At 35.8% G+C, this 13214-nt stretch overlaps 1 pseudogene; it reads left to right on the forward strand.

The window, feature by feature from the left end:
- The first annotated feature begins 889 nt into the window (after positions 1 to 889).
- On the forward strand, positions 890 to 2987 carry LOC132057597 (trans-resveratrol di-O-methyltransferase-like; annotated as a pseudogene).
- Positions 2988 to 13214: the final 10227 nt, after the last annotated feature.

Consider the following 13214-nt stretch of genomic DNA (forward strand, 5'->3'; position numbering starts at 1 on the left):
ATTTTGCCGAGAGAAAGGGGTTATACCAACATAGTTATTTTATAGGAAACATAGTATAAGTTGAACATTAGATAAATGACTTTATCAGACAATTTCAATAAGTTGAGAGACCATTTGTGAAATTTACTCTAACAACTAAAATACCAAAACTAACTTTTCAAGACCTAATATATGTTTCATATGCCCGTTTCAAGGATGACAACCTTACTATGATCTAAAGTTGTTAATAGTTTCAACTACCGTATCTTTTTGTGGTGATATAGGGCCATCTGGGATATTCCAAATGAATTATATTGTGGGTTCTATATAGGTGATATGTCGTTTTATTTATTACCTACATGTAGCTTGCAAAATTACTATGTACCGTGCTGTTCTTCTTAATTCATTTAAAGTTAATTAGGAGATTAGATATTACTTATTTAGAATTCATAAAAATTTCTGACTGAAATTTTTATTAGAAATGCGTATGAATGATAGCAAGAAAACGGATGTAAATTATGGGTACTGACCGATCTGTTTGGTTCAATTTTATCAAATTTTAGTTATGCTTTTCAGTTTTCAGTTTTCGATTTTCTAATTGTCATCCATCAGCATAGTATGATAAAGACATAGTGTCTAACTTAATCCCAAAAATTGACTTATAATTACCTAAAACTATATAGAAAGACCAAATTCCCATCCCAGAACCGACGTGGGACACTCAACATAATGGAGCAGTGTCTATCATCATTGTCTTGTTTACTTCTTCAATCTCAAACACTCTACTTCTCATTCTTCTTATAAATATAGGCTCACTTACGATGGGTTATTCACATTCTTCGTATTAATATTTACATCTCAACCATTGGCTCAATCCAAAGCATCCCAAACAAAATCTCACAAATTAAATATGGCGGCATTGCATAATGATATTGGAGAAAAAAGTAGAGAAGTGCTGGCTGCTCAGGCACACATATGGAACCACACATACAACTTCATCAACTCCTTATCTCTCAAATGTGCAATTCAACTTGGAATTCCCGATATCATCCACACTCACGGCCAACCAATGTCCCTCTCTCACTTAGTAGATGCCCTCCCCATCAACAATAACGCTAAAACCCAAGATTGTGTTTACCGTCTCATGCGTATTCTAATCCATGCAGGCTTCTTTACTCAAGAAGACGAGGGTTATTTACTTACTCCAACTTCATGTCTCCTCCTTAAAGACGAGCCTTTGAGCTTAGTCCCCTTTGTGCAAATAGCACTAGATCCAATTTCAATGGATCCGTTTCACTATCTCAGCCAGTGGTTCCACAATGGGGACTCTAATACTCCATTTGCGACTGCTCACGGCAAGCCCCTCTTTGAATATGCCAAGAAGGAACCAAAAATTAACCATCTTTTTAATGAAGCCATGGCTAATGATGCCCGATTGATTATGAGTGTGGTGATTGAAAATTGTAAGGGAATTTTTAAAGGATTGAGATCAGTGGTGGACGTCGGAGGCGGCACTGGAACCGTGGCTAAAGCTATTGCCAATGCACTTCCTGAAATAAATTGCACTGTCTTCGATCTGCCGCAGGTAATTCAAGGATGTGATGCGATCAAGAACCCGAGCTATGTGGGAGGAGACATGTTTAAGTCCATTCCTTCTGCCGATGCAATTCTACTAAAGGTAACTTTGTAATCAATACTTACACCCTTCTTTTATTCAGAGATTGATCTCATGTGTATATATATGGTCATTGTTGTATACGTTTTTCACTATAACAATAAAGGTGTTTGTTTTAATGGTTTATGTTTGATGACTAATGACAAGTAGTGGATATTACATGACTGGGGCGACGAAGAGTGTATCCAAATATTGAAGAAATGTAAAGAAGCAATTCCAAATAAGGAGAATGGAGGAAAGGTCATCATCATTGACATGGTAATATTGGATAACCAGAAAGGAGACGACAAGTCATATGAAACTCAACTTTTCTATGACATGGATGGCTCTCACTCCCGGGAAGGAAAGAAGTCAGCAAGATTGGGCAAAACTCTTCTCTGGTGCTGGTTTTAGTGACTACAACATTATTCCGATACTGGGATTAAGATCTATTATTGAGGTTTACCCTTAATCTACATAATTGGCCAAATTAAATAATACAGCCAATGAGTGATGCATATATTTTGGAATTTGGAAGTCAACAATAAGATCATTTGCCGCTAATCATAATAAAGACAGTACTCTAGTGAATGTTCCTCGTTCCCGTTTTTGTGTGTTATTATATAGGAAATATTATCCTTCATTACGCTATATGTGTTAATAGAAGATCCTCTTGTGTGTTATATTTCTTTACTCCATATAAGATGACTTCTTCGAAACAAGTCAGTTATTTAATCAATATTTCCTAGAGATTTTCAAAGTTCTGATATATACTTACTTTAGAATTTTAATCATTATTTTAACATCTCACGCTAAAGGAGACTAGCGATGGCTTTCAATCAGTGGAAAATATCGCCATAGCTATGAATTTAGCTACGGATCCAAGGCTGTCATTTAGCAGTGGAAAATATCCGTCGATTATAGATGATCGTGCAATATATTTTCCTTTTCAAATTTTTATCCAGCTAGTAAATACAAAATATAGGACAACTTTTAACAAGTCTTGTTTGATCTTGCATACTAATTTGCTGGCCAATTTTCTAATGAACAATATCAAGCAAATATGAACCTGCAGAAGTGGAGGTGGAACTGCTCATAGTAAATATACTTTTTAGGATTCAGCGTAATCTTGGTTTTTGTATTTCAATTCTTTAAAGATAATTTACAGCAAACAAAATTCCTTGAAGATAATGTTTTACTTAGCTTCATGAGAATCTGATGACGGGTAATGTGATATGACTAAATTGTGGTCTAAATTTTCAAACGTAATTTCCCACAAACTTTTGCTGTCATGATTGATCAATTCCCCGGCTACAGCTTCTTATAGTTCTAAAAAGTGTTTGACCTACTCGTATTCTAACTCTAAAAAGTGGAGAGGTAATAAGCTGTACAATACCTTCTTGTGAGTTTAAGAGCTAAAACACTTCCTCATATTCACATATACAAATGTTTGCTTACAATTAGAGGCAACCAGATAGCTAAACTAGCAGCTGTAAGCAGTAGTTGAGACTGTTTAAAATAGTTCGATATTTCGGTACTTTAATTTAACCGAAATACCGAGACTTTAAAATCGAAAACCAAACTCTCTTTAAGAATAAAAACTGAAAACTGATCAAAGAACCGAAGAACTGAAACCACGGAATTTGCAAATATTGTTAATATTCTTTTATTTTCATGTATTCTTTTTCATTTCTTTTTTGGCATTTGAAATCCTTTTTATTACGGTTCTATATTTGACTCGGTCCAGTTTTTCAATTTTTTATGCCCACCCCTACTGTCAACCAGATACATAATAGAAACAAATGAAAGATGTAAAAACAAATACTAGTTTTCTTCACTCAAAACAAATAGGATATAAAATAAATTGAAATAGAAGTAAGGAAAGTTATATACCAGCGGAAATCAGGCTTTCACCAGGTGTAAGAATAGCTCCAGGAAGTCACATATAGCAGCTCTTTGTGCAGTAGTTTGAAGCTTAAACATTCAAAAGGATCCACGAACTTACTTAAAAAAATCGAAAAGGAACTAGAAGCTTAAACCACTGCTTATATTTTATCATCCATATGGATTAATGGTTAAGATAACAATACACTATCTTTGAATGGAATTTCACAATATATATCTCAAATTCTTGAACTTAAGAAAAAATGGTAAAGCCGGTACAAAGCAATGGGCAATGGCACCTCACACTCAAAACGTGGTTTAACTAAAAATGAAAATTCAAAAACTGCTTTTGTTATGAATGTCAAAAGCTTGATAGGTTACAAGAAATAGGAAAAAGTAGTTTACCTTAGAATGCTACAAAAGATTTGTTTGTATTCTCAATCTTTGCGGCAGTACTCTTCGCCTGCTTTCCCGTTCATCTTCAGAACACAAAAGCAAAACAACAACCATCATTGCCAACATTACATAGCTAAAACAGAATTTGAGTAATCTATTAAAACACTTTATTTCAAGTAGGAAACAACTAGAAAGAGAAACGAGTGGAACCTAACAATTCAGATATAAATCCATCGAAATATGTTAAAAATTCAGACAGAGATTTAACTCGATTTTTAAATTCTCCGAAGAAATACACACAGAGAACAGTTCCTCATGCGCGCGCACACTGTCACAGAAGGGTGCCTTGAATTATTCGGTAATGCAAAACTTATTGAATACAAAGAACAAAATGCATTTCGACCCAAAATTTCAGAGATTGATAAAACCTGTGAGAAGATGCCGAAACCCTACCTGAGACAGAGTCTGATGAAGCGAGATGGTGGCGACGAGGGAGATTCCGGTTGAAGCAAATTCGACAGAGTGCTTTGCTGAAGTGCTGAATCGAGAAACCTAACAGTCCAAAATTGATGAAGCTAGTTGATGCCCAGAAGGGAAATTTTTTTGCCTTTCAGACCAGGGAAATTTATGGAAGATTTATGTCATATAGATATAACATAACTAAAAAATTCCTATTTTTCCACTGAAAAATGTTCAGGGGTTATTTAATACTTAATGTCGGAGGAACAACCTAAGTAGTAATGTTTTCAGACGGAAAAATTAAGAAGTTTCCCAGCGTTTCAATGGGAACCTGTTTCCCACCATGCATTTTCCCAGTTAGCTGGTTCGATGGAAATGCGATGGGAAAACATGTTTTATAGCATAAATTTCTAATTGGGAAAAACCTATATTTCTAGTAACGTAAGGAGATGTATGAACGATCATCGTTGCATAGTTAGAAGATAGGCGGTAAAAGATTGTAAATGAAAGTTCGAGGCGATTAACCACTCTGCAAAAGCCTTATCAAATTCAAATACTTTAAAGCTGAGGGGATTCACTTTAAATATTTCCTCATAAGTTATCCAATACATAAATTCTATTCGAAATTATTTTAACCTTATTATTAGTAAAGTAAATTAAAAAAATTAAATGTTATCTGAAGTAATTAAATGTACGGAAAATGGTCAAATATACCCCTGTACTATAAGAAAAGGGCCAAATATACCCCTCGTTATACTTTGGGACCAAATATACCCCTCGTTATACTTTGGGGCCAAATATATAACCCTCATCCGTTAAAGTTGTCCAAGGTGGACATCCGATCCTACGTGGGTGTCATACATTTGATGAAATGGATGCCACGTGGCATGCCACCTCAAAACCCTTAACCCATTTTACCCCTCCCCTCTATTTATTCTTCCACCACTAAAAAAAAAATTCCCCTCCACCGCCATTACCACCATCACCGCCACCACAACCAACTCTCCATTTGTCCCGTTATCTACTCTCCTACCAATGGCTTCATTTATATTCCTACAGAAAGACAACACGCAACAAAGTAACATTGAATTTCAAACTTTAAAAACTCAACGAAAATCAAAAACTTACTTCAGATTCAACAGTCATGTCCATAGAAATTTAAAAAAGCATCAAATTTTACTCTTAAAATAGAAACCCATATCAAAATGAATAAAGGAAGAAGGGTTTGGCGGCTGCTTTTAGCAATTGAATTAAATTGGAGAGATGCTCATGGGGAGAACTAATTGTTTAATGGAAGGTCCAAGTTCAATTGTTTAATACCTATTAAGTTTTTCTGACTGCCGACATCGTTTTTTGATGACATAAATAGAAGAGAGATATGGAATGATTATATGGGAGTTTTTTTAGAAGAGAAAACAAAAATGGACAAATAGACCCTGATCATGTGCAAACCCTCATCAGATGTAGAAATGGTGGTGGTGGCGGTGATGGTGACAATGGTGGTGGAGTGGAAGGAAATTTTAGTTGTGGAAGAACAAATAGAGGGGAAGGGTAAAATAATTTAGGGGTTTTGAGGCGACATGCCACGTGGCATCCATCTCATTAAATGTGTGCCAGCCACGTAGGATCGGATGTCCACCTTGGACAACTTTAACAGATGAGGGGTATATTTGGCCTTAAAGCATAACGATAGTTGTATATTTGGCCCCAAAGTATAACGAGGGGTATATTTGGCACTTTTCTCATAGTACAGGGGTATATTTGGCCCTTTTCCGTTAAATGTACATAACTAGGAGCGACAAACAGGCGCGTCAAGTCGGATATGGGCGAGTCGAAAATAAGCTTAGACTCTCAGGGGAAAAAAAATTAAACAATTAAAAAAAAAATGATCACACTTAATTTTGTAGCTATTACACTTCTGAATGGAGAGCAGTTGATGGGTCAGATTTGGGCTGATCATGGTTTGTGATGGGTTAACTTGGGCTAGCCCAAGTCAGCCCATCTTCAACATCAATTTAGCCCAAACACATCAAACCTTAGACGGGTTGAGCGGGTTGAGTCTCTTGTTCCTCATCTTTTACACCCATCTTGCTAGCCATTACTCCTGTAATAATACAAGTCCCCGGTTAGTTAAAAATTTAAGCATTTTATCTCTAGATGAGATTATAAGCCGGCAATATAATAGATAAAGACTGCGCGAGCAAGTGGTGTAGGTTGCAAAGTTGGCCAGCAAATAGGTTTGAGGTAGCAAGTCATCAAGTTGTTAATTAACTTGATAAATTGCTACAGCATGGATGGGAAATTTATAGTAGCAATGAAGTTGTACTCAGAGGCGGATCCAGGATTTGAAGCTTGTGGGTTCAAATAACGGTGTCATTATTCTTGGGTTATAGATTTCAAATTTCTTATATATTTGAAAGGTTTCACATTATAAATACAAGGTTCGGATAAAAGTTATGGGTTCCCGCGAACCCACACCCAATGGTGTGGATCCGCCCCTGGTTGTACTTAATACTTGTAACAGGATTGATAACAAGTTTTTATAATATACGTCATTTTTTTTAAAAAAAAAATATAGGTAATAGACATCAATTTCACAACTTGATATGTTGTTACGGCAAAATCAAAAAGGTTGGTGGAAACTTCTTCTTAACTTGGCTATCCATGACCATTAGGTGTGTCCCATTTGTTTCTTTTTCTTTTTTCTCCTTTTTGAAGGAGATTTTAGATTGAGATTGGAATAACGTTAGAACAATAATTTGATTGTTTGTGGCCTTTTGGTGGCTCTTGCTGATTTTTGTGCTTTATTTGCTTTCAATAAAAATTATTACTGCCATTTAGGTGAAACTTATAGAAACTGTTTTCTTTGTTCGTACAAATATTGTTGTGGCGCTTTACTTGGACAGCTAATTGGAAACGGGACAAGAGGCAAAGCAACTGCGATCCTGGTAGTATCTTTATTTAAATAGACAATTCCATTACTGTATTGGAACAAAAGTAGGGAATTGATGAAGGAATCCATCTATGTCCCTGGATAAAATGTCTAATATAGGTCGATGCTATTCTGGAGTCGTCAGTCACCTTTGCCCACTTAACTCTCCCTGATGTAGTAGATCCTGGCGGCTGGCCCACTGTTTCTAAATTCTAGATAGAATGGTCTGATGATTCGATGATCTTCAAATTGGACCCAGCTTTTAGGATCAATAAGATCACCAAGGAAGGTTTGCATGACGACTGTCCGCGCGAAATTACGCCATGGCCTTCCCAGGTAAGTTTTGGATCTTTTCTTCTCTCGTTTCAAGCTTGTATAGTATAATTTTGCAGGACTATACCTGTTGTTTCTGTCTCTTTTAATTTGTCCTACCTTGTGCCATTATTGTGTCGTACTGCGTGTCAAACGGCTTTTGTAAGGTGATGTTGCAGTTTTGAAAGATAGCTGTTGCGTCCCCAAATATGAAATCAATGGTTCTAAGAATTTCGCAATGCCTATAAAACTGACGACCATTAATGTTTGTGTTTAGCGTGTCTCGGTACCGTTGAAATCGGTATTGATAGAAGCTACATCTACCCTCATTAACTAATAACACAATTGCCTGTCCGTTCTCTGGCACTGCTGAATTTCTGATGGTTAGACCTTGTGCCATGAAACCTTTGGCATTCACCCCTTGACATTAAAACAAATGCAGATATCAGATCTAGGAAGTTTACGGTTTATTTTAGGACCAGCTTGTATTTGTAATATAAGTAGTTTAGTGTAGAGTAGATAACTTACAAACAGTAGCAGTATCTCAGGTACGGTATCTATCGCCTTAACTCTTGTTTCCGGATATGATGGTCTTCTCTATCCCATCACCAATTAGGGTTATAGTTACTTTGTTACTCCCGATAACTACGTGCCCGTCGTATTCTCCTTCATTTTCTTTTATGTAATATCTCTCCGTTGTTGGGGCTGCCAAAATGTCAGCCATGATAGTTTTGAAGTCTCCATTTCCATCTTTTGCTACTGTTACATTGGCCTGTATTTCATGGCGCCCTTTCTCCCCCGAAGAAAGTGACAATGGAAAGAAAATGACTACCATCATCCCTCTTATCAAAGCCATGCTAATCAAGGTCTTTGCGCTGATAGCGCCTCACTTTAAAAAGTTGTTAGATGAGAGAAAACCTGAGGCATAATATTTATCAAAAAGATAAATAAAAAAAAAATTAAAAAAAACTGAGGCAGAACATAGAGTTGACGTGTTAAAATGCCACACCTTGATTCTATTAAAGAAAATCTCAAACAATGCAAAGATGAGGAGAACAAGTTAAAGGCTACTTTTTTGGTATTCATTTAAGCTGGTTTATACACAGGCTGAAAAACATGTAAAGAAAACAAACAAACAAACAAAAAGTTCTTGGAGGAGATAATAGTGTTTGGACATAAAAATGTGATATTTGAGAAAAAGTTAGATTTAAAAGATAGTAGTTGAAAAAGTGTAGCGCCATGATAAATATGAAAGTGATAAACATTTTGTTTATAAATTAGATTTTACCAAAGCATCTTATATCTGAAGAAAACAATGTCAAAATTTCTGGAATTTTGAGATCGTTATTTTATTAAATCAAACACTGGATTTTAAGTTATTTGCGCTTTAATTATTTTTACGAGAAAAGTAAGCAAATGTACCACTTAACCAAAAATAATTTCAGAGTAACCAAATTTTTTTTGGGTATAATGTGATTCATTAGCAATTACTATATGCTAAATACCCTAAATTAATGTTTCTTTTTTAAGAAAAGTTTTTTGTGTGGATCAAATTCTAGAAAATTTAATTGCAATTTAGACATACAAATTTTTTTATGTTGGGAAACGCACGGGCATTCCTTTACCAGTTAAATGATAAGAGCGAGTTGTTGTTTGCTTATATTTATTTTGCTCATTGCCAATTGACTCACTTCTGGTTGCTAATGTAGAGTGTTGACAGACTAGAGAATTATTCGAGAAACATGCCAAGTTTTACTCTGACTCGATATAAGATTTTGTGTCACCAGTATATAAGCTTAATGTCTATTATAATAAGATTGTGCGAGATTATATTGACATATATACGACTTACAATTTAGAAGCATCAATTGTAGGATAGTGTCAGTTTTTGCTGTTGTTGTTGGGGTTAATTCCCAGTCCAGCTCCAAATGGCATGAATTGTGTTCAGATATGTCATCAATAGGTTTGAGCTATCATTTGATCCTATGTTTTGTAAACAGATCTTCCCTCCAGTTGCTTTATGCTACAAATCTGGTGTAAAATTGTTCACTCTTCAAAGTGATAAAACAGATTAAATAAAATTCTTCGCACTTTTCAAATGATAATAAGACATGTAAACAAGAATCTATATCGTACTTAAACTTTAAGCACAGGAAAAGGTGAATAAAAGAAATAAAGAAGCTAAACTATCACACTGAATGTTTTGTTGGAATGAGTTGATCAGCCCTTTTTATCTTACTCAGTTAACCCAACGGGATTAAGACTTGAATTAAATACGAGGATTGACTTTTTAAAATCTGGTTGACTTGATCGGCACTGCCTTTTTAAAATCTGGTTAACCAAAGTATGTGCTTAGCGTGTCATGATAGCCGCCCTCAAACCAGTATTGATAAAAGTTACAATGATCCTCATTAACCTTTAGCGCAACTGCCTTATTTCCCTTCTCTAGCTAGCATCACTGAAATTTTTGATGGTTAGACCTTTGTGCCATGAAATCTCTGGCATTCACCGCTTAAACATTAAAACAAAATACATACTATATTATATCTATGAATTTTACAGTTTATTCTAGGACCAGATGGTATTCGTAATATAAGTAGTTCAGTGTAGAGTAGACGACTTACATATTATTGCAGTATCTTAGGATTCAGATCCGTCATCGTAATTCTTGTTTTTGACTATGATGGTGTTCCCTATCTCATCACTAATTAGGTTTATATTTACTTTGTATTCTCGATAACTACGTACTCATCATATTCTGCTTCATTTACTTTAAGGCAAAAGTCATAGATAGCCCCCTAAACTTTGCCACATTTTCCTCTGAGGTACCTAAACCGAGGGTTGTATCTATTGGGTACCTAAACCAGTCCAAATTCGATCTCATTGGGTACCTTTTTCACAATAATCAGCAAAATTAGGAGAGTGTATTACACTCTCGATGACGTGACAACTTTGTCAAATGAAAACATGACACGTGGCGGTGGGGGTCCATCATAATAATTAAAAAATAAATTATACAACCCCCACCCCCACGCCAATTTTCATCTCCTTCGCCCCACCCCCACCCCACCCCCGCCAATTTGCATCTCCTCCACCCCCCCCCCCCCCCAATCGCAAAAGAAACCCTTCGCCTCCCCACCCCACCAATTATTTATTCCCCTTTTCTTCTCTTATTTAGGTCTATCAATGTCTTTACAAGACCCACCAACCTTTAAAGTTCTTGCTAAATATAAGTTGACCAATGAAAGGTGAGATAAAAAAAAGAATCATAGTAATGGTGAATCCCTATTTTTTCCGGTGAATAAGATGGTAATGCTACTTTTCAGATCTAAAAAGGACAAAGAAAATGGTGGTAAGAAATAACATCCAATTCACAAATTAATTTTATATAAATAATTAAAAGAAATGAAGTGTTATAATGAAGAAGAAGAAGAGGAAAAAAAAAAAAAAGGAAGAAGAAGAAGAGGAGGAGAACATACAGTGGAGAACATTTTGGGCGAAAGGGAAGAGGTGGGATGAGGTCAGGGGACAGGCAGCCGGGGGGGGAGGGGGGAGGGGGGGGGGCGGCGTGTGGGTTGGTTTTTTATTTATTTATCTATTAAATTTTATTTAAAAGAGGTAAAATTTTAACCAAGAAAAAAAAATTAAGGAAAAAAAGGGTTGTCCACGCGCCCAACAAAAAGTGGACTCAATTGCTGCGCCACGTAGGCAAAAGGTACCCAATGGGATCGAATTTGGACTGGTTTAGATACCCAATAGGTATAACCCTCGGTTTAGGTACCCCAGAAGAAAATGTGGCAAAGTTTAGAGGGCTATCTATGACTTTTGCCTTTACTTTAATGTAATATCTCCCGATATTGTTGTTTGGGGCTGCCAAGATGGCAGCCATCATGATTCTTTTGAAGTCTCCATTGCCATCTTTTGCTACTGTCACGTTAGCATGTATTTCATGCCCTTTCTCCCCCAAAGAAAGTGACAAGAAAAAGACAATAGTTACCATCATCCTTGTGATCAAAGCCATGATAAATTCTTTGGGTTGATGCATGAGTCTGTCTAATATATAAACCAAACTACTCTTGTTTATAATTATTCTATATTTATATGTTTAAATGATGTCCAATGACTTTAATTTTAATTATCAAGTTGTTGTAATAGGATCATCTTTCATCATTTTGAACTTGCACGAATTTTCTTTTAATTTTGTTGTATACCTTACACACATGTTTTAACAATATATATAAATAAGATTTTTAAAAAGTTTTTACTAATTGGCACGAGATGCACGTGTGACGCACGGGATGCACATGTGACGCATGAAATGCATGTGTGATGCACGAGATGCACGCGCAACGCACACGGAAGCTAGTTTTTTTATTATACTTGAGATCTTTTATTAAGGTTTGGTTTTAGACCACCAATTCCATTGACTCGTCCACCGTCTTATAGACTAAATTTAAAAACATTGGAACAACATGCCTTTGCTTAATGTTTCTGTATTTACTATCAATTTATTGGGCATCTATTGTCAAAAAAAAATATTAACTCTATAACTTATCTCACTAAGATATATTTATATATAGATATAAAAGAAAATACAAAAAAATAAAAGGGCAGCCCGATGTATAAAGCATCTTACATTAGCAGGGTTCTGGGAAGGACCGCATCCCAAGGGGTGTGATGTAGACAGCCTAAAATATAAAGTAAAAAGAAATAAGTAATAATATTAATGGATCCAACATTTGCAAAAGCTAGAGATTTTTCTTATCAAAGTTGGGGAGGTTTTTTTTTTTTTTTGGTAAATAAATAAATTTTATTTATACAAAAGTGATCATTACAGAATCAAACAGGCCCAGACTCCCTATTTCATAAGAAAAAAAACAGCCTAGGACTCAAACTCAGAGGAGTCACTACACACTATTAGTACATTACAAAGCAAATAGAAAGCATAATAAAACTCAGGTTCTATCCAGTAAGAACTAAGCAGCGGCAGTAAACTTCAAGGGACTGAATTCAGCTGAAGCAGCTATTTCTGCCATTTTTTCCATGTGAACGTGTGTAGCAAGTTCTCTGCAGAGTCTATCAGCATTAAAGTGTTTGTGTTGAAACCTCAGCTGATTTCTTTCTCTCCATATCATGGTTACATACATGCCAAAGGTGCATCACAGTATAGCACCTTGCCCAGACTTTCTTTTTGCCCATTTTGAGATCCAATGCAACACCTTCTGCCATGTCCCTATAGTTCGATGAAAACAAAGCCAAACAAGTAGTCTTTCCCATAAAGCTTTGACAATGCTGCAATCAAAGAACAGGTGGATAAAAGTTTCATCAGCACTGCCACAGAATACACATATTGGATCAACATGAATGCCAAACTTCAGCAATCTTTCAACAGTAGGCAGCCTCTTCAACACTGCTAACCAAAGTATAAACCTATGTCTTGGATGAACACTATGATGCATAACAATTCTTTGTTAAAGCTAGTTAATGATTGAAGCTAGCTAAGTTGGTGTGAATGAGAAATGGAGGGAAAAAAGACAATGGAAGGAAAATGAAGTTTAAAGCAAGTTCCTTTGAAAGGAGCTTTGTACCACATTGATG

The sequence above is a fragment of the Lycium ferocissimum genome, chromosome 5 (assembly GCF_029784015.1).
Source record: "Lycium ferocissimum isolate CSIRO_LF1 chromosome 5, AGI_CSIRO_Lferr_CH_V1, whole genome shotgun sequence".
Lineage (NCBI taxonomy): Eukaryota > Viridiplantae > Streptophyta > Magnoliopsida > Solanales > Solanaceae > Lycium > Lycium ferocissimum.